This window comes from Poecilia latipinna, unplaced genomic scaffold (genome assembly GCF_001443285.1).
Source record: "Poecilia latipinna isolate Pla-1442-1.1 unplaced genomic scaffold, P_latipinna-1.0 Scaffold2085, whole genome shotgun sequence".
Taxonomy (NCBI): domain Eukaryota; kingdom Metazoa; phylum Chordata; class Actinopteri; order Cyprinodontiformes; family Poeciliidae; genus Poecilia; species Poecilia latipinna.
Window position 1 is genome coordinate 81,282 of NW_015114701.1, and position 23,232 is coordinate 104,513.

Sequence of the window (23,232 nt, forward strand, 5' to 3'; positions counted from 1 at the left end):
GGACCGGTACCGGTCCACGGACCGGGGGTTGGGGACCACTGCTTTAGGGAAATGTTGATACCATTTGTCTTTTGTGAGTGGTGCTGGCTATTGAAGGAAAAGCAGCTCCTCCTAGTTTCCCATCCTTCATTTCTTGACATAATGAAGTGTGTTTACTCATACACATTCTACCCTCATAACTAGATAATTCCAAATTGAAGGACTGAGATTTGTACTTTCTTAAGCTGAACCACAGAGGACTTTGACAAGATTCTCCAGAGAACTGAAGCAATGGAAATGAAAATACATCGAATAGAGGTAGATGTAAACATTGGAATTTTGTAATTATACAATGATTCAAACTGATAAAGAGACTGACAGACAGCACCTTGACAAGCAGCTGAGATGTCCCCTCTTCAACCCCGGCACAGAGAACAAAACAGTGAACTGCAGCCAAAACAAACCCGGGCATCTATGAAACTACAATTCAACTGAAAAACGAGTGTGGTGCACTTCAAAAGGAATTTACGAGGGAAACCTCAACTTCAAACATCAACAAGAGGTATGAAGCAAGGTATGAGGCAAGATCGAAGATATCATTTAGCAACAAACACGCAAGGGAAACATTCTTTCATTGACAAAAGACCAACAGCCCTTGTGTGATGTTTGCCACAGTTGACAGATTGAGAAACGTTTCTGAGGTCGTAACATCAAAATTAAACTCTAGGGCCTGCAATGAATTTGCCAACTTCGTTACACATAAAATTCAAGGTTTTTGTAAAGGAATAGTGAACTATTTAAAATAAATTGTCTGAATTATTAAAATTTGTAGAGTATTTAAAGTAAATAATTCAAAGTGAATTTTCTAAATAAAACATGTTGCAGATTGTTTATCGCTGTTTGTCTGTTTTGATTAGCACTGTTGGTGGTTTACATTTTGTTTTATTTAATATTTGCACTTTGTAATGTTTTTTTTTTTTTTTGTATGTACCTCACAGGCTGCCGTAGCTAATGAGGGCAGGCCCTATAAAAGCTGGCAGAATCATTATACCAATGAATGACTGAAACTGTCAAGTTCTCAAACTGCTGAACAGTCTGGACAAGTCACTACTGCAGAATTACATGTCAATCTGTGGAGTCCAAATGCTGTCTTTCAACACTTCAAAGGCTTCTTGACAATGACCAAGTACTTGGACATCTTTCTGTCTGGTTTCCGAGCTTACCACAGTACTGAGACTACCCTTGTCAAAGTGTTCAATGACATCCACATAAATACAGACTATGAAAGAACCACAGTGCTGGTTCTGTTGGACCACAGTGCAGCATTTGACACTGTTGACCATGACATATTATTAAAGAAACTGGAGAGCTGGATTGGACTCTCTGGTCCAGTACATGACTGGTTCAAATCTTACCTAAAGGACAGGGACTTTTTTGTGTCAGTAGGTAACTTTTCATGGGGGTGGGCATAAGTATGCCAAGATTTAACCCTGGGGCACCCACTACGCAGATGATACATAGCTCTACATTACAATGTCACCAGGTGATTCCAAACCCATCCAAGCACTGAACAGATGCTTAGAGAAAATCAATGTGTGGATATGTCAAATCCAAAGAAACTGAATGCATCTTTTTACCTAAAGAGGAACGATCAAGAGTCATCATGCAGGTTCAGTTGTTATAACTAGAAGCTAGTGAGAAGGCCCAAAATCTGAATGCCTAGCTCACTGTAACGCTGAGAATAGACTGTAAAAAACTTATTTTAGCTTATAAATCACTCACTAGCTTTGCACCAAAATACACTAAAGATTTGCTGTCGTATGAACTTTCCAGACCTCTCAGGTCTAAGTCTACTCTGCATCCCCAGAGTCGGAACCAAACATGGAGAAACAGCAGTGTTTATGCACCACACATATAAAGCAAACCTCCACAATATTACAAAACAGCTGAAACATTGAGTTCCTTTAAATCAAGGTTAGAAATCTTCTTGTTTAGAGCTGCCTTGCATTAATAACTGGAACACTAATTCATATATTTGATGTATAGTTGATAATTATTTTTGATGATGTTGATGATGGCATTGAATTATGTAATGTTTGTTGCTTATTTCATAATTGGTTATAGGGCTATACAAATAAACTTGACATGACATAACTAAGACCCTGTGGACATTACTATCCTTTAAGCCGGGCTGCTCAGATACAGTACTTAAGACCTTAGATATGTCCCTTTTCCAACATACCTGAATCAAATTAATGGCTTCTTACCAAGCCTCTTCAAATGAGTAGCATCCCAATGAAGGAATTCAACCATTTGATTCAGGTGTGTTGGAAGAGAGAGAAATTTAAAAGTTATAGTCTATCCTGGACTTGGGCATCCTCAACTAATGACATCATGGAGTCTGTCCGAAAACTTAAAAAAGGGTATTTTTGTAGGAGAATGATCTAGTACTCCCATGTAAGTTCAAGGGGTTTGTACTAGGTTTTAACCACAGTGTTCTAATGACGGTGACATAGTGCCTAACCATACTGAACTAGACACAGCCCAGTTCTTCTATGACAGTGAGTTTATTTTAGTAGCCTGGATTCAAGATTTCATCCTTTTTTATTTCATGAAAGGCTTTGGAACTTATTCAAGAAGGAAAAAAGCCACATTTTTGCAGACAAAACCACAATTTGTCTGTCCCCTGCTCCACCATGTCATCAGCTCTGGTCAAGACAAAAAGCAATCTAAAATTGTATAACATAATTCACCGTACTATAAACAGGAACTTTCAAACAACTCCCCAATTTCATTATAGAAATGAGTGAGTGCAAATATGTGCTTCAATTTTGCCAACACTGATGTAATTTTCACCTTACTAACTGAATTGATTAATACTGAAAAAACGATGAAAACTGCAACAAACCAGAAATGAAATCGACATCCCAAAAATGTTTGACTTTGTTAAATCATCTTATTTTCAGAGAAAAACATTACAAGCCACAAAAATCCAACCAAACCCTTTTTTTTTTTTTTTTTTTTTGCAATAGACTCTTCATCACAGGCAAATTAGTTCCCAACATTTTTGATAGCATTCAGCAAATTCCAATGGGGATATCTGGACTGAGATCGATTATTCCTTCAGGAAATCTTTCCTTTCAAATGGGAATCTCTTCCAAACTCATAAATAACCACATGGGGCAGCCCAAATATTTTAAGGATGCTGGCTTACACTGTGCAGCTCAACTGCCTTCGGTCCCAAGTTTTTTCTTTGCTTTCCCATCAGCAAAATGATTAACACATAATTTTGCTGAATGATGTTGACTGTGGCTTGCAAGCAAAAAAACATAAATAATATGCATTGCCAGCATCCCACAGAGGAAAGTCAGATGGTGCTCTTTAACTCAGTCGGCATGCTGACAGCAAAGACAGGCCTCATATATCAAGGAGGAAATAAGATCGCATAATAAAGACTTTTTACAGGGAGATAGTGGTGTCTAGCTTGTCTTTTGGGCCCTTAAGTAACAAAATACTCTACAGGATACAGAAAGTTTGATAAACCTAAAAAAAAAAAAGAAAAAAAGAAGTGAGGATTAAAGCACCAAATACATGGAACTTGTAATTTTGATCATAATCAGACTCGACATCTAACATCACCACTTAGTGTGTTTAACTCTCTTTTAATTTCAGGAGAGCAAAAAAGAAGGGATATTTTCATAGTAGGATGCCAACTTGGGTGGCAGACATCTGCCTTTGTTAACCACCATCCTCAGACCCTATTAATTTGGCTGTTCTGAGGTTAGGAGCAACAGTTGAATGGTTTTACAGAAAGTTAGAGACCGTAGGTTGTGCGATGGAGTCTAAGTCAGCATGAGTTTCTTGTATTTGCAACAATGCATTTATATGTTGACCTCAATGCTACATAGTTATGTCTTCTTTATATTTTGTCTATTCCTTAAAGCAAGGAACAGATTTTATTTTAACAGACATTAACTTTTTGAGTTTTATGACGCAGGTTTTACTGCTGTAAAACAATACCCCTCTTTTTCCAGGGACAATGCTTGGAGAGTTTATTGAAATGTAATAAATGCCACACATGTTTTTAAAACAAGGCAATTTTTATTGATTGTTGTAATAGGGGTGTTGCTGCTCGGGAATGAACTGTTCCTCTTGTATCTGTTTTCAATAAGTTAATGGAATGGTCTCGTTGCACTCCAACACTGTCTGCATGACGTGGTTAGAGAAACATCTGGAGACAAGAGAAGAAAGACGAGCTGAGGAATGTGCACAACTACAGAGGTGAATATGGGACTGAATACACACCAACAAGTTTGCAGGGTTAGGGTATGCTAATAAAGGTAACTGCATGTGGGAGCAAAGACAGACATTAGGGTTCAGACATACAGTTAAAACCAGATGTTCATATACACTGTTACATAAGGCACAACATCTTCTAAACATTTCCCTGTAATGGTGTTTCAGGATTTCCTTTTTTTTTTCACCAATGCAAAACAAATATAATAATTTCATTATACTTTTTTGAAAATCAGAAGTTCTTATATGTTTCTGGATTGTTATCTTTTAAAATGTCTGATACCTCAAACATTTGGGGTATCTTTGCACAAGCCTCTCATAATATGCCAGAATCCTGATCCCTTCCCTCAGACAGACTGGTGTGACTGCATCAGGTCTTACTTGTACATGCCTTCTCAGGTTTGCCAGCAAATGTTGTATTGGACTTGTGGTGTAATTGAGTAAAAGGGGATTACAGAGTAGCTGATGATAATGTCAGGAAGGCGTGACGATCTGAGCAGCGGGGCCAGTGAGGCACATTTGGTTAAGTAAACTGTTGGACTCATGAATGTTTAAGCTCCAGTGGTCACTGGGTGAGAAGCCAGGTCCACCCTGGAGAGATTAGCAATCCCTTATATGGACCTGGGAGGATGATGGTGTTCCTGGAGAGGACCAGCATATTGACTGGAACAATATGCAAACTCCATGCAGATAAACCCCAATCTGGTTTTCAAATCCAGGATCTTCTTGCTCCAAGACAACAGCACTAACCACTTTGCCACCAGGTAGATTGAATATTAAGCTGCCTATTAAACAAGGAAATTGACTCCAACATTTTTTAATCGTTTTCAATAGAACAAGGGAACCCTTCTTCAGACTACAAGGAGTTACAATAACTTAAACTACACGTAAGGCGCTGAAATATTCTATATGTGCAGCAAACCAGACTTAAGATGAGAAGAAGATGAAAGACGGAGACTCCTGGTATTTCCAGTCTGACCAAATCAAACGGGTCTTTTCTGAGAGTAGGCCAATTCTAGCCTTCTAAGAGGATCAGTTTCCCTTTCCTGCCTGACACAGTTACCCAGCTAGACCCACTCAGTTGTCTTTAGTCCCACTGCTTATAACCTAAAATACACTTTCTCACTTTGTGAAAAAAGGCTTTCCTGCAGCAGAAATGGGATCACACCATGTGACACTGGAAATACAAAGTCGTCACTAAGAGGATTGTGATCTTAACTTTAACTCTTGGAGTGAAACCGTGACCAGTTGCATGGAGGTAAAGACCTGCATGGAAGCACGTACAACTTACTCATGGGATGATTCAAACAGGTTACTGACAAGCTGAATAGAATTCTCTGTAGATCTTTTGTGATTAGACTAAAGAAAGAACAGCAGGCAAACACACAGAGATAGTTGAAGTTTTCCTCAGACCTGAGGTGGGTGGTGACTAGTTACATTTATTCAGTTACATTTACTTGAGTACGTTTTTATAGAGGTTACTTTCAGAAATGTTCAGGTTTATTTAAGATATTTACACTGAACATATTCTAGAACTCAGAGGTGATTTTTTTTTGTGTGTGAAATCAGGTGATTTCTATATATTTCTGGAACATAAATGATGCGTTCCTTAGCATACAGGGTACTTTTTTGTCTTACCTTTACTCACCTCTAAATAAAAAAAAAACCTGTAAGTTAAGGAACAATATACTATAATGCTCTGTTCAAGTTGCCTCAGAACTGGGAGCTGGGTTTAAGGTCAGACCCGAGGTAACAGCGTTCCTGTTTAGAAGTCAGGATTTCACAATAACTACACCCATAGACATCATTCACAGTAACATTTACAAATGTCTTGTTACTTCCCACAAACAAACAACACTCTTAATTTGTTCAGTTCAGAGTCGCAGCCACATCACGCAACACTGACTTTAGATGTGCTTTTATATGTGTGTCTTGTAAAATAAGTGTTTCCACCAGAAAGCAACATTTATGCTCCACATGATAACTTGTGTGTTCCAAACAATAGCTTCCTCCTTTCAAATATAAATGTTTAAGTTTTAGAAACATATTTTCTGTATTTTGTAATAATGTTACATGTCTAATTTGTGCGTGATTTATTTCACACTCTCAAATATTTAGGCATATTTAGTGGTTCACTGTTTGCAATGCTCTATCCCTGTTGTTTTAACACTAAAGCAAGCAATTGTTTCAGCTAAATGGCTCATAATAAAGTATCATTATACCACATTGTCTCAAGCACCCACAAACACAATGAAGCACTAGTTAACACAGATTATTAGCTGAAAGACCAAACATTTCCTGCAAGTATATTACTGAACAGTCAATAAAAACAAAGCTTAAATGGGAGAAAATGTTGGACATGATACTTGCCAGGTAGTCACAAAATGCATTAGTTGTAAAATCTTAGCCATAACTCTAGACATAATAACAAAGATCTAAGCTTTAGATTTAAGTGACTTTTAATACATAACACTCAACTGAGATTAAAGCAAAAAACAGTGCACTGAGCTGAGCTTTGAAAGGGGGGGGGAAAAACTCTTTAAGTAAACATACCATTAGCAAGACCTTGCATAGCTGAAGGCTTAAGCTTATTATTTGATGTAAGCAGTAAAAGAAAATGATCTAAGCCAAGAGAAGCTTTACAGGGATCTACGTGGCATAATTATGTATGTGCAGCTTTCAAAATCCTGCTGAGAAGGAGTACGTTTTAATGTCACAATAAAGTTCTAAAACAATTTTCAGAATTATCCTGGTGAACATATTTATGTAAAAAAAAAAAAATGTGGAAAAAGTTTGGTGAAAACCTATTGGTACCTATCAAATGAAATTAATGCTTGTTTACTTTCATCAAGAAGTTGAATCATCTGAATAAAAAGTAGTTGTGGATTAAGTAAATTATCAATAACATCAAAGAAGCCACAATTGCTGCCTCTCAAACGGGGAAAGGATATATGGGCATTTTCAAAGTGTCTGAATTCCTTTAGTCTATGTTGGGAAAGATTATTGACTTGACAAGTGGGAAACATTTCATATAGTTTCTCTTCTTTCCAGATGTAAATCATCCAACAGACTTTCCCCAAATGTAAAGACAAAGACAGATCTTAGTAATGCTGAAAACTACTGTTGCTTTCTATATCATTTGGCTTCTTCTGTTCTAAAGAAGCTTTTTCATTGCCATACATCACAGCGAACACAAGTTTACAGAACGTTTTTGTGTTTGTTTGTGTGATTTCTATGGTAACAGACTGTCAGACACAAAACTGTGCTCCTCACTTCAGTGACTTTGTAAAGATGTTGAGCTCTCAGATTGCTTAAGTGAATGGAAAGACTGAGTGTGCTGGGGGCAGAAATTAATGACTGCCCTCAGCTTATCGCTTAGCATACATGCATGGTGAGGCAGTTGTGTGGAGTGGGACTGAGGTGGGGAGGCAGAGTGGCAGTAAAAGACTGGTTAAGTAAATAGACTATACTGCTATGTCAGCAGTGGAAAAACAGAAAAGAATGAAAATGTAATCCCACTGTTGCTTTCTAAATCTGTCTTCTTTGGGAGACATTGAGTATGCTCCCCATCAAACCATGGATAAATCTTGTGCAACCCATGCATGGTCACATGCTGCTCACTATGCTCCTTGTGCTGGGAGTCAGAACAGACTTGATGTGTGCATCATATCATCTGATTTCCAAGGGGGGCGAGCAACAGCAACGATGCTAGGAGTGGAAATAGTATCGCTGTCAGCAGCCTTCTGGAGCTTTCATGCCACATATGTGGTATTAAAAGACTGCAGAGCTTCTGACAGGGCTGTCTAAACACTACTGTCATTATAGACCATATTTATTCTTACTGACAAATGACAATAACTTGATAAAACATAAATTCAACAGCTTGCTGAGTTTGTGTTAAATTGTCATTGAGACTTTTTGCTGAAAGAAGCAAGATGATCTGATCTTTTAGACCGGCATGTCTAAAAGCGGTTTCTCTAGTAAGTTTACTCTGTTTATGTGGTCTCTCTAAATTCTCCTTAGGTGTAAGTCTGCTTGTGTACAAGGTTGCCTGTCTGTGTTGCCGTGTGATGGACTTGCGACCTGACCAGGGTGGACCTGTCTTTTGTCTGTTGAATGGATGATGTCATCCAGACCCTTGTGGATGAGTATTATATATGTGGTTCTGAAACTGAAACTGTTGCTTAGGTCTTCATGTCATGATCCAATCCATAGTTTACAAGTCTGTTATGGATTTTGTAATGAAGTTTGATCTAAGCTCTCAGACTTAGAGTCACTCTCAGATTGCAGGTTTAGTGGTGGTTCCTAGAGTATGAAAAAAATAGAAGATCAGTTATATTTGTGCCATTCATATAAAAACTAGAAAAACCTATTGGTTTCATTCAAACAGCATAACTTTAGGTCTAAATCTGCTAGGGGTGTGGATAACTGGATCTCCCAGTTGATGGAGAGAAGAAGAAGTGAGCAAAATGAACACCCTGCCACCTGGAAGCATTAGTTTTGTTTCCATCAGTATGCACAAAGAAATTAAGATTTGTGGACAAGAAGAAAAGGAAAAAAAGCCAAGTCTGTCCAAGAAACCCAAAGACCGACTGTGGTTCTGCAGAAAGTAGTATACAAATGGACAGAAGAGGTGAGGTTCCAAAGTCTGTGGCATTCACCTTCTGATTGTGTAGGACAATTGGAGAAGAGACTCTGTTGTGGTGCCGAGTGGCAACATTAAAGAGTCTTTCTATAATCCATGTGTTGATTTGCTTTTTCCCAGGCGAGTAGTCTTCCTCCCAATGCTGTCCAAGAACATTAGCAATGTACAAAGAGTGGGATCACAGCTTACACAACAGGAAATTCTTCAAGTAATTTAGGAACAATTTTGTGATGGTCTAAGGGTATTCCTGCAAAATGGAGAATTGTCTCACAAGGCAACAGAGACAATGGAGAAACTCAAAGGTCAGAACACTGACATGCTGAACTTGTGGTAAGAAAAACCTCCAAGACCTTAACTGCTTTAAGATCCTGTGGTCAGTTTTCAAAAGGCACGAAAGAAAAACAGAAGCCAATAGACTGGGACCAACTCCAAGCGGTAATGAGACAAATATGTTGGCTGCATTTAGACCCATAATAAAGACTGTAGCATGAAAGATAGGAGCGGGAATTGGTCTAGGAATATAGCCAGTATGAAAAACAAGTTGACTCTCAGTTTTAGGGTAATACAACATAAATGACCTACTTTTAGTCAGGTTGTAAAGTTTAAATTTGAATGTAAAATCCTTATTTTACCATAAATAAATGTCCCACATCCAAACTGTTTTTTTTCAGTTATCTTATATATGAAGTTATGCCTGAAATATTCCCAACGGACACATCCAGGAGTTATTCTGATTGACTATGTGAACAAACTGAAGTTATTCTCTTTGTTAGAGAGAAAGAGTAACTCTACTCTGAGCTCCACTAGATACTCATATTCCTTACCCCATCTTTTGTCATGCTTAAGGCTTGTTTTTTTGACCTACATGTGCAGTACTGGTGGGTTTTGTCATAGGAGGAAAAACAGCAAATGAGTGGTGGGATCTTTTAGAGAAGTTTAATAACTCTAGAGGAGACTTCTACACATAAAATCTAGTTCATAAAAAACTAGATATCAGTTAAAATACAACAGTCATCAACACAAGATTAAAGACAGATGGAGAGGTTAATTTACAGATTTGCTTATTTATTATTTTCAACATAGCAAAATAGTGCAGTACTCTCATTACTGTAGGTAAGATTTCATTGTATCCATCTCCAACACCTAGTTAATTGAGACAAAGACTTTCTGTGACCTGCAGAGTTTAACCAAGGTTTAACCATGGCATGAGACTTAGAGAACATGACTTTAATTCCAGTCTTGAGTAGAATTATTGCAATCACAAAAGGAAAAATGAAACCCAGTAAATTTGACAAAAGATCCTGTTCATGAATGCGAAAAACATGAAACACTTCTTGTGTAGCCCAACCTGCACTTGGCAAAACGTTGAGTTTATGCCCACAATTTGGACACAACTCTCGCTTTGGTGATACAGGGACCCGGTCGACTGTGGAAGTTTACCCCAGAGCCCCGTATTCCTGCAGCATCCCCCACTAAATGCCGGGGGGAGTCAGATACAGTCCTGTCCATTCTAATTAACTCCATGGTCGTTATATGTAGACTTCATTCTGACAGCTTTGGGTTTGTACAGTGAAAAAAAATCAAAGCTCATGGAATCAACAGAACATTGTCTTCTGAAAGTCAAATGCACTGGCTCAGATTTTGCTGCCATAATTGTAAGTTAAATAGAAATTAACATGACCTTGAAATATATAAACTGCTTCAAGAAACGTTAAAGTTTTTTTAAAGACCAAAAGTAAATCTTTCCATGAAAACTGCAACACAAGTTATGTTTATTTTCCCAATATTGAGTTTGTCTTCAGTCCAACCACGCTTGTCAGTTTAATATTTTCTGGCCATATAGTCTAATGTATTTTTGCAACAGCTGACTGTGAAATTCCTCATACAAACTTTGTTTCTGACACAAAATATTTGAGAGCTACTTGACATAATGAAAAGGAGAATGTTAATGTGGGAAAAAGAAAAACACATGCAACCACCAAGTCATACACACACATGCACATCCATACGTATTCCAGCCACAAGTTTCTAATTATATCCTGGGTTTCAAATAAAAAGCGTTTACAGCCAATTCGTTTACGTAAATGCCATTCCTGACTGTGTGGAGAGATGTAACCAATTCTAACCCCGAAACAATAAATAGTTTATTGCTTTTATTTGTGAAGGCTTTATGTAGTATTGCCAAGCACTCAAAAGAATAGAGTTTAAGGCATATTTCACCCACTAATGACTGTGTGTAATTTATAGAGTCTGTCTTTGACATGGGGGTGTCTGTACTTTCAAACCAAGCATAATTAGACCTCTGGAGCAGCATGCATCGCAAAACGGATTTGACAGAGTCGCAGTCCTTACCAGAGAGCCTCTGTTGTGTGGTTTGGCTGTGATGCTGAACAGTTAGTGCATGAGAAAATGCCTCGAGGGTTCCCTTCCAAACACAGAGGTCAGTGATATCTGAAACAAACACAGTGATTGGCATTGACACACTTTCAGAATCAGATACAAGGGAAGAAGAAAGCACATATAGATTGGTTTGATGGGGATCCAAAGATTTAGTCAAGCATGAGCTGTTCCCTGCGGAGCAGAGAAAGAGAGGATTTGCCTCCCTTCTCCGTCCTGAATGACCCTTAATGCTCATCGAGTCATTTTAACAGGTCACAAAGAAGCAGGAGTTCACACTTTTCCTCACACCCATTCATGGTCCTCCTCCTTACTCTTCTTGTTCCCGATTCTTTTGCCTTTGTTTGCCATCTCTTTCCCTCCTCTGTTTCTGTTTTGGGTCTCCGTCAAGTGATTTCTAATGACATACTGCCCTTGTCCACACAACATGTATTTTGGAGTAAATGAATCAGGCGGTACATGGCCTCATTAAGTTAAAAGTGCCGTTCTTTGCCACAAAAGTACATGTTGCTTCAGTGAGAGGCAGAGCTGCAAGTCCAGCATCAAATCAGAGCGGTGGGAATCGTCTGCATGCATTCAGTGGGGGGCTTAAAAAAACTGTGCTTCACTGCTAATCAGCATGAAAGATCATATGAAGAATATTTCACATTTTTGCCTACAGGTCCAATAATGTGCTTTGTTCCATTGGCCTGCAATCAATTCTCTGTCTGAACTGCAGGTCAAATTGCCTTAAAATAGAACTTAGAGTGCAGTTGGACAAACAGAACATTGCTAATTCTTTAGTTTTCACAGCTGAAGTTAGCATGTTTGGCAAAAAGCAGTTAATGAGGGAATATAAGGACTTTCAGAGAACAAGAATAGGTGGAAGTTCAATAGCTCAGACCTTTCGTAGGGGTGAGGCATGGTGAGTGGAATTGTCAGAAATGAAGGAATTTGTCATGAGAAATGTAGAAACTCGGTATGCTTGACTATGGAATAATCATCCACTGTTGGTACGTGCAGAGTCTGGGTGGCTCACAAAATACACACAGTAAGTGTGTATGTAGGAACCCTAACAATGCAGCTTCCCATCATGACAACATACAGTACTAGGGGTGCACCTATTGCAGTCTTCTGGCCGATTGTTGATTACCTATTCTGATTTTGGCCAACACCATTTTTTTTGTTTGAAATGTTGCTAAATATAGGAAGAAAGTCAATAGAGAGGTGATGTTATTGTTAACTGCAAATGTGCAGACATGACCAGGCGGGCTGGTCTGTCAGTCAAACCTCCCTCACAGGCGAGCAGAAAAGGACAGTGAGTGGTATTTTTTAGACCTTTGCTGAGGTAGAAAATATCGGTGGATAAGACTGACTTTACATGTAGCTATCGTCTGATCACCAAGCTCCCAGAGTTAAGGAAATTGGTGCCTATAAATGGATGCACCCCTGTAAAATACTGCAAAAAATATTAATTTACATTCAAATTATCAAGTTGGGACAAAGGGAATAATAATCAAAATATTTCAGGCCCAATTTTTGCAAAAAAAAAAATAATTGAGTAAATTTGTACACTGGCTTTCTCAAACAGCAACACAGACAAAAATAAAAATAAAAAAACAGATAACTTCTCTTCTAAATATAAGCATTTATATTTCGAAAGAAAATACTTTAACTTTTAGAGAATTCAATAAATTTACTAAGCTAGTAAAACTCAATTACTAGAAAAAACAAAGAAAGAAAACTCATAAACTACAAAATATCAATTATGGTAGCAACTTGGTGTGAGTGCATGAAGAAGTTTTGAGACATACAGCATAGTAGCAAATAGAAAACCACCAAGAAAGAGGGAGACCATGGCTTCTGCGTATTGTGATAAAATTATTGTATGAGCTGCTTTTTATCCAAGCAAGTAGACTTCAACGTTTTCATGTTCAAAAACTCTGGCAATGAATCAAGAATTTGAAGCATTCACTACAGTCAACTGCTTCAAACAAATCATAGGCGGTTTGGTGACCTCTGTATATTGTAGCATGATGAAGCACTGTCATAAGGCAAAAGTGACAATGAAGTGAGTCAAAGTTGAGAACATAGAACATTTTGGTCAAGAAAATCCACAGACCTTAAACCCATTGAGATCTTGTGGTCAGTTCTCAGAAAGAGGGTGGAGAAACAGAAGCCAAGAATCTGGGATCGACTCCAAGCACCATTAAAACAATTAAGTGTCTCCATCAGTGAGAATCTGGACCAGACCATGGGTTGGTTTCCTGCTTGTCAGAGAGAACTACAAGTCATGAAGAAGAGTAAATGATATACGTACAGATTTTTTTTTCTTTTGCTTTAACCTGATGTACAACTGCTGATGTCTTTAAAAGGGCCACTTCTTCAAAGTGTTAAGAAACATAAAAAACCTCCAAAAGATTAAGAAACATTTGTTTTTGTTAAAAACGCAGAACACAACTGTCAAAATATAACTATAACTTGAAAACGTTTATTAAACTAGATACTAAAAAGTGATGTTTCTTTATTTTAATTCAAAATGAAAATTATTTGACACCGAATATTTAAATGTATGAAAAAACAAAACTGATCTAATGTTAATGCCCATTTAAATATCTCTGTAGCTTTCACAATAATCTACTTAGGCATACATTTTAACATGAAAATAGCCCTTCACATGTAACAAATTGCAGAGATCAATTCCTGCAACTCAATATGCACATGTATAATAACTAAAAAAAAAGCAACAAAAAAAAGTTAATACAGCAGATAATCAAGAAACATTCTAGAAAAGATGGAACCTTCAGAACTGCACACTGCAATTGTGACATGAACTCTACAAACTAAATGTGACCTTCCAAGAAATAATAGATGGAAACCAACTGACTATAGCTGGAACACCCATTATGTTAAAAAAAAAAAAAAACAAGGAACAAAAATCAAATCCAAAACACAACAAAACCCACAAACCATGACAACAATAAGCTTGCACTTTTCCAATTTCTTTGGATGCTCACCCTCCTAATTGCTTGATAGTCATAGTAATCAATGTTTTCACACATGAAACACCTAAAATCCCAAGATTGTGTTTTGCAGACAATAAAATTACCTCAGGAAACACTTCAATTCACTCTACTTATCTGTTTTACAGCTTTTGAATAACAGATGTTCACTGGTCTCTCTGTCCAGTCTCCACACAACTTTCATTATGCTGCTGGCTATATTGCAAACACACAGCACACACTACTTGCCTGTTTGTTTACTACTACACATGTGTGAAGCATGCTTACATTCCCCCGCAGTTGTTTTGTGTATGGAAATATTTCCCTCAAAACAAGAATTGCAGCCCTTAAGTAGTTGGGAGAGCTGTTGTTTCATGTTGTCCTGCCAAAGACAATAAACGTTTTTTTTTGTGGTGTCTCTGAAGCTTCTTGGTCTACTTGGTGCTCACCACCGAATGACTGATGATGTTGCAGAGGGTTTGCGTGTTTTGTGTGGTTTTAGTTTTTTTCATCACATCGCCATTTATTTTTCCATAAACAACAAGACAAAGCTAAACTAAGCGAACTGCTCTTAGCTCCGTAGCCGTGTTGTAACTGTTTTATCATGCAAGTTGTACACTGGGGCTGATAAATTAAACTGGTTCACACTTCATTTGTGGTCCTTTGAAGAACTGAAAGATAGCTAAGCAAGAAAAAAAAAAAAAACTTTCCTTCACAGGTCTCTCTCTTGATTTATTTTAAAGTTCTAAAAGTTTTTGAATGTTTTATGGGACTTGTCCTTTGGCATCTCCATTGCTTTCTGAATGTACAGTTAAGTTTTTGTACCTGCTGATGGCAGCATTAAAAAGACTGCAAAAAAAAAGAAAAAAGAAAATTTAAAATAAGAGGTAGTTACTAAAGATCCAATTTTACACCTTGTAATACTTCTTATAAATAATGTAATTTATGTAATTTTCAGATCTGAATATGTATTCATCCACTTACCCATCCATCAAATTTAGGGAACTTTTTATAGCCAAATAATTAACCAAAAAAGGTTTTTTTTGTCTCACAATGTCTTGATTCTGAAACCAAAAATGAGTAGGATGTCTTTTTTGTTTTGTTTCTGTCCTCCTTTTTGCAAGAAGGATTGAATTTTTGTGTTAAAACAGAAAAAGTAAATGTGCATGTCAGGGTTGATGGAAACTATGCAGTTGTAGAAAATACTCCAATTTTTACGTCAATCCATAATCATAGAAAAACTAGAAGACATGAGTATGAAAACTGACCTTGACCCTACATGAATTCATGGATGCATACCTGCAAGCTTAAATCAGGGCCCCCTGTAATTTTCTTATCAACTAACATATAGGCAAACTTATAATTTTTAAAAAAAGATGGGGGAAAAACCATTCTATTAATTTGGCATTCAGCAAGAAATAAATAAATGGGATTACACTTTAAAACAAACAAACCAAAAACTGTTCTGACAGCAAGAAAAAGCTGTGTACTGTGTACAGAAACTTCTGGTTTTATGTACATAGTACAATATATTTGCTTTAAACAAGAAACCATCCAAAGCAGACAAAATTATGTTTGTTCCTGAAGGAAAAATAAAAAGAGGTGAATTGATAAATTACAGTTTTTTTGTTAGAGCTGCTCCTGCTGATTGTGGGGACAAATTGATCGCATTGATTTTACAAAGCCATGTCACCTGATTGGCAAGGACTGGTGGAGACAGATCAGGAGGTTTCAGCAGCCTATCAGATCCGGCAGCCGGCCCTGTCAGTCATCTTCTCTCAACCAATCGCTTGTGCCAATGCAGACTAAGGATCCCCCCCCCCCCCCCACCCCCCCAGTTACAGGGTAAACAAGACATTCATTTGATTGGATCATTTGAGCACAGACGCTTCCATCCTTTAATTTTTTTTTCATATGATAGACTTTTTAGACATTTCCAATATTATTCTTAACATAGCTTACCACAAAAAGGTTACATATTTGTTCATTTCTGTTGGGCAATTGCTTTCACTTTGAGGATTAGACTACATTCTGGAAAAGCAACACATCTAAAGCAGAATGGTTGAAAAAGAAGAAAAGTATATTATAATCACCAAGTCAAAACTCAGACTTGTTTGAAATGCTGTGGTGGGACCTCAAAAAGAAATGCACAGCATGTGAATACATCTTTAACATGCTTGTAGTATCAGGATTATGATAACTTTTGATCCTTCATTCCATATGAGAAAACTCACCAAATTTCAAGACAATTTGTCAAAACCTCTGGGAGTTCAAGCAAATGTAGTTTCTTAGTTTACTCTCCTCCAGATTACACCATTTTCTTGCCTTCTGGTCAGTGTAGGTTCAGACTGTTTTTGTTCTTCTACTTTCAATCTAATCAGTGGAAAGCCATAGAAACGTCTTCAACAAGAACAGCCAATAGAATCTCATCTTCTGTTATCTTGTGGAGTCCAAATTGGACAACTTGGAGGAATTTTGCTTAACGACAATTCTACGTTACAATAAAACATGCTAGACATTTTCAGTACAGCTTTCAACAGTGACTTTTAGTTACACAAAGGAACACAAAACAATGTAAGGAAGGAGAGAGGTTAAAATGATAAAAAAAAACCTTTGTGGTCTACATGCAATAGGAGTTTCTTGTTTATGAGAAAGAACTTGTCATCTGGGTAAAAATGACTCAGCTTCTTTTGGCTCTCTAATCTTAACTCCAGTCATCAGAAATCCCCTATTTTCCCACAAGTGGAGGATCAAACACAACTTTCACAATGTGAGGACCTCAATCAGAAATTACTCTGAGCTGACAGTCGCTTTAGTATCAGACAACACACAAACTGTAAGTACAGCGTTTCATGTTGCGGATGTTCTTTTGCCACAGGTAATTTTTAAATATGCCAGTGCAAAAGAAAAACAAAACATAACTCTAGACTAGTTTGTCAGTTCTTAACATGGCTACTTTTTTGTTTGGACATAAAATATTAACTGGTAAAATGTAAAAACAGCTAAAACACGTATTTTCTTATGGCAGCATCATCCTTAAAAGAATCCAGCCTTCAATAGGGTACATAGAGTACATTTACTCAGTGAGATAAATACTGCTTTTAATACTGCTAACATTTCATAAAGTATGGGCTTAAAGAAAGACGAATTGTTGATCATTTTGCTTGCTATAAATCTTTACAGATCATCCAGAGTACGAGGCCTTCTCTATTTTCCAGCTGAGCCCAAGTGTGTGTGTGTGTGTGTGTGTGTGTGTGTGTGTGTGTGTGTGTGTGTGTGTGTTTTCGTTTTTCTTTTTTTTTGATAACTAAGATGGATTAGGGAGAAAGTTGATTTTTCTGTTGAACCATTGAACCATATTTCTGTTGATATGGCTATTAGCTTATTTTTTTTCTGATATTTGAGCAAACAATGAGCCGTTTCTCAAGAAATTAACATCTTACTTTAGAATGTCCATGTTTAAGACTGCATGATGCCATGCCCCAGAGACACGAGGAAAAGACAGAAAAGTCACAGGAGTTGACGAGAAGATCCAGCAAGTAGCTAGTGAGTGAGAAAGAGAGGCTTGAATGCCGGGGAGATTGAACGCTGAACAAAAGGTCAAGGTTGATGAGCTAACTGACTGCAGGTGTGAGTGGAGAGGGTAGGAGGCAGACTGAGGCACAGGGGAGAGAAGGGTACACAGGGAACAGGAAATAGTTCCAACACTAAAGAATAACTAGAGTAAAGAAACATGATAACTAGAACAAAGAAAGTAAACATGAGTAGAAACACTAAGAAGAACTGAATAGAGACAAAACAGAAACGAGGCTGATCTAATAAAGACTGATGGACATAGAATTCTCAAACTGGAATAGAGACAAGCCCAAGTAGAATCACTAAGAAGGAACTGAAGTGAAAATGAAAATAAGGCAGAATAAACAGAGATAAGAACCTAAAGAACACAAATAACAAAGCTAAAACAAACTCAAACATCCCAAAGATGCTAACAGGTTTTCCTTGGTTGTTATAGAGATTTGGTGACCTACAGGATGCTTTTCTTTGCTGAAGCCTCACAGGTAAACCTTGAGATACTTTCTACTTTTCAACTTTTCAATTCACTGTGCATGACGCTTTATAAACTTGGGTTCTCATCTAGCCTTGTTGAACACAGCTTAAGTTTTGAGTTGCTGCTCTGATTGTAGATATACTCTGGTTGATGACAGCAGCTACTTTCTTCGGAGACACATAAAGACAGTTACAAAGTCAACCTGCTATCACCTGAAGAACATTTCCAGGATTAGAGGACTAATGTCGCAGCAAGATCTAGAGAAACTCATCCATGTGTTTATCTTTAGTTACATTGGTTACTTCAACAGTGTCTTCACAGGTCTGATTAAAAAAATCAGTCAGACAGCTGCAGCTGATACAGAACTCTGCTGCTCGCGTTCTCACTAAAACCAGGAAGTTAGAGCACATCACGGCAGTTTTAAAGTCCCTACACTGGCTCCTCGTTACTCAGAATATACTTTAAAATACTGTTAGTTTATAAATCACTGAACAGCTTAGCACCATAATGCATTAAAGAGCTGCTATTGTTGCATCAACCTCCCAGAGCTCTCAGGTCTTCTGATTCTGGTCTGCTTTGCAACCCCAGAACCAGTACCAAACATGGAGAAGCAGCATATAGCTGCTATGTATTTTTGCTACAAGGAAAATATGAGGCCATGGATCAAACAGACATTTTATTTAAACTGTATTCCCTTTATTATTGTTTAGATTACAAAAATGTTATAGTTACAAGTATATTAAACAAATCTCCATAATTGTAATTGAGCTAATTTAAACATAGGTCTGAATTTGAGCCGTACTAAAGTCTTTGTCATAGTTTTAGTACCTCTTTAGTCTTTAGTACCTCTTTCCACTCCCACTACTTATTTATATGCAACATAAAGCATAGGGAAGTCTAAAGCCGAGTAAATCAAAAGGATGCATAATGGCTGAGTCACCCCCCTACAGGATCCAGATCACTGCTCTGCATCATGAAAACAAGGCATCTGGGCATAAAACACTAGCTGGCGGCAGTGAGATTGGAAAGTAGGATATAACTGCTCACAGAAGAATGTAATCAAAGTGCTTTTTCTTGTGTGTCACAGCAGGGACACAAGACTCACACGTCATTCCACTCACTTACTGTATTTATCATGCATGCCTTCTGAGAGATTCAAGTGAGTCTGTGATGAGTGTGTGCACATTCCTCTCATTTGTTGTATAGCTTTACTGCGTGCCGTCTTTGCTCTTGAAAATGTTTAAGGGAAAGAGACTGTCTGGACTGTCGTCTGTCATATTTGGATGAATGTCCAAGCATGTCCAAACGTCCTGGTTTGGGAAGACTGTGAAACTGAGAGCTTTGCCATTTGGCTCAGCTCTTTCTTCATCATGACAGTCTAATTGTTCCTTCTGCAAATGAAGACCCAATGTGTCTATCCCGCTTTCAATTTTTACCTACATGATCTCTGGCCTTAGGTTCAGTATCCTCTGTTTTTTCTGGTTGATAGTCATGGCCTCAGACTGTGACAAGCTGATCAACTTGTCTTAAACACATTCAGATCTTGATAACAAGAAACCGGACAGTTAAAGTACCTAATAAAGTGGTGTGTGACCGTATACATGGCAGTTGAAGATTGTTTCTCTTGTTTTATATAAAAAGTTACAAGATAGAATGGTTACTCTAATGTTCTCTTGAATTTACTAAATAGGTTTCTGGCTAGAGTTGCTGCTGTATTTGGCTTGCATTTAAGCTAGTTGGCAGTGCACACTTAGTCAGGAATTGTTTTCCATTTAAGCTACTTTTTTTCTGAGATTCACAGACTTAACTTTTATGGAAACATTAAATCACTGACAAAAAAAAAAAAAGCTGTGATTAAAGAACCTAGCAATTCATTAGCTGTTAGTTTTGCTGCATGATCTATCTGGGGTAAAACTTCATAATTTGTTACATACGTTACCTTAATTCAACAAAGAAAATCTAGCATTCACTTCTACAGACTTTGTTATACTTTGCTGAACTGCTGAAACCAATGGAAACATATACAGGCTCTCTTTTTAGTTCAAACACCTGAAGGAACATTTTAAATTCTTTTTAAATGGCCAGCCAACAAGAGTAAATTATTATGCTGTCAGTGGACACTGAGAAATTGCATTAAAAAAAAAAATCATAAAATTTATAGCTTTTAAATGTAACTAGTTTTTATGTGCTGGAAGATGTAATATTTTATTATGAAAAATAATTCACAGCATTCTTTTTTACTTCATGTTTATTTTATTGGTCTCTGGCAACAGATTTTAGATCCTGGGTGTTTTGCCAGCGGTGGAGTTACACCCTGAAGATACAATGTCCGCAACCACGACTTACACTGTAAAATGTAAACCATTAGCAAAAGTTGAAAAAAGTAACTTGAAAGCAGTAAAAAAAAAAAATGCTTAATTTCAATTAAAAACCATAATGCCAATATATTGGCTATAATGTATAAAAGCATTGGTATGAAAGACCATATGTGGTCTGTTTTAAATCAGGCCAGATGAAATTCATTTTCTGATTTGGAACAAGACAGAATCAGTTTGACTCTGTATAAGCTGAATCTGTTTTTGCTCAGATCAGTCCAACTAAACGCTAAAGTTTTGGCCAAAGCTCAGATCATTTTTCTCCTATTCTTCTTTGTCCTGTGTGAAAATAGTGCTTGGACTTACGGGGCTTTTGAGATAACAGTGGATATGAATCAGAAACGCGTGACACACCCATATCTGATATTCATTAGGAAACATTAGACATATTTTCCATCCTCATCTTCCAAGACGTTAGTCATTCACCCAAGGAGAAGACACCCAGAGAAGGAAAAGAGACATAAAATGGTAAAACTTGGGTGGTGCCAGTATAGTAAGGGAGATCACAGCCCTGAATTCAGCAAATTAGGGTACATTTTTCTATTGTGTTCAATGTATAGGTGTCACAACTTTGCTCACAATTATTTACTAAGACATTAGAATTCAATATCTTCTGAAAAACGCCATGTAATTGTTCCTTTTATTGATTTGTGAGTATGAGATTCATGCATGACTTAAACATTGGCTTTGTACCATCAGTTAATTAAATAATTAGGCACTACTTGCATTACACTTGGCTTCAGCAGTAACAGAAGATGTTCTGGGGGGAAAACAGGTAACAGGTGTGTTAGATGACCCATTCTAATTGTGTAGATTTCATGTTCCCTAAGGTTAATCTAATAATAATAATAATAATAATAAATAAATAAGTTTGTTGTATTCTGCACCAACATTTATAGGACCTTATAACACCTGTTCAGCAGACTTTGATGAATTTCAGATCTTTTAGCAGCAGAAGCAACAATTAACACAAGAGCATATGTCTGACTTTGATTAAAGACGTTTGACCATATTTGAAGAAAACCAAACAAAGCACCTCAGAACAACTTACACCAACTGTTAAGCATGGTTTTATAAGGCCTGAGCTTTTTTTTTTCTTTTTTTTTTCTTTTTTCGCAGCTCTGAGTTGGTCAAGAAGTTTTCTGGATTTCCAAGTGTTCTGGACTCAGGTGCAAGGTCATAGGTCTGACGTTGAGACACCAACAGGATAATGATCCCAAACACCAGCAACAAATGTTTGTCCATTTTTTTATACCAACTTAATCCTTGAATGATCGAAAGACAGCTATTGCCTATCTTCAGCCATCAATGGGTAAAAAAAGTTGATCAGTTCATGAGAGAAAGGTTGAAAAAGAAATAAAAATCAAGATGTTGCAATTACTCAGTCGATGTCCAGTCCTTAGCCTCGATGAAATACTAGGGTGGGATCAAAAGAGAGCTTTGCAGAAACAAAATGTCTGACTAAACATTAACAAGAATCATTGGCCAAAGTTCTTCCACAGTGATTGGAGAGACTGATGAAGTCAAACAGAAAATGACTACTGAGAGAAGCTGCTGCCAAAGATGTTGAATCATTAAATAAACCTAATGTTTTTATAACTGTATTGGCAGTAATGAACACTTTCTCATACAAATTGCTCCAAATGGATGGAAAAGGTTCCCTTATCCAAAATTTGTCTGAAAACTATTAGTAAGAAGTAAAAAAGGGAGTTTGTGTCCATAAGTTTATGATGTCCAAATGTTTCAATATCTTGGACAATGTGTTGTTGTGTACTAGTGGTTTAAGAGATAGCTCATGTATCTGAACGAAGATAATTTTTAACAACAAAAAATATTCATAATAATACAGCCCTTTGAAATAGTACTGAAAGAGAAAAGTTATAAGGTGCACCCCGAAACAACCCTGAACGTGCGAATAAATTAAGTATGGCTGGGATCTAGAAAGATAGCCGACATTTCCTTGTCCTTTCTATCCATGCCGTTCTCTTCCGTCTCATCTCAATGCACAGTCTATGTTTAGACGGGATAGAGACGGGGATAGAGTTCTCCTGGGCCAACATGGATAAAGCTGTTGTACGAGTCTTTGCAGGGTGAATGTGTCAGTGAGGAGAGTTATAAGCACTGCTCCCCCTCCAACACCAACTCCTTGGCAAGTGGTGGTTAGTCAGCTGATTTGTTCTGCTGAGGGGATTTGGTGTTCCATGTAGGCTATTTTAAAAGTTACCCCCTCCCCTCTCTTGCTCTCTCTCTCTCTCTCTCTCTCTCTCTTGCTTTTTTCCACTCCTTTGCTTTTTCGCTATCTAATGCACTGCTTCACTTGCGACCTCACAACAACCCCCCAAACCCAAGCAGACTATATCGTTCTCTGTGCTCCCTTCATAAATCCCTCCATTTTCACTCTGCCTTTTTTCCCTTTGCCCTTCTGCTTTTACACTCATTTCCAGTTTTCATGCCTCTGCCGATATTTCCATGTCACAATATATTCTTACTGGTTGTTAACTATTCTAAGTA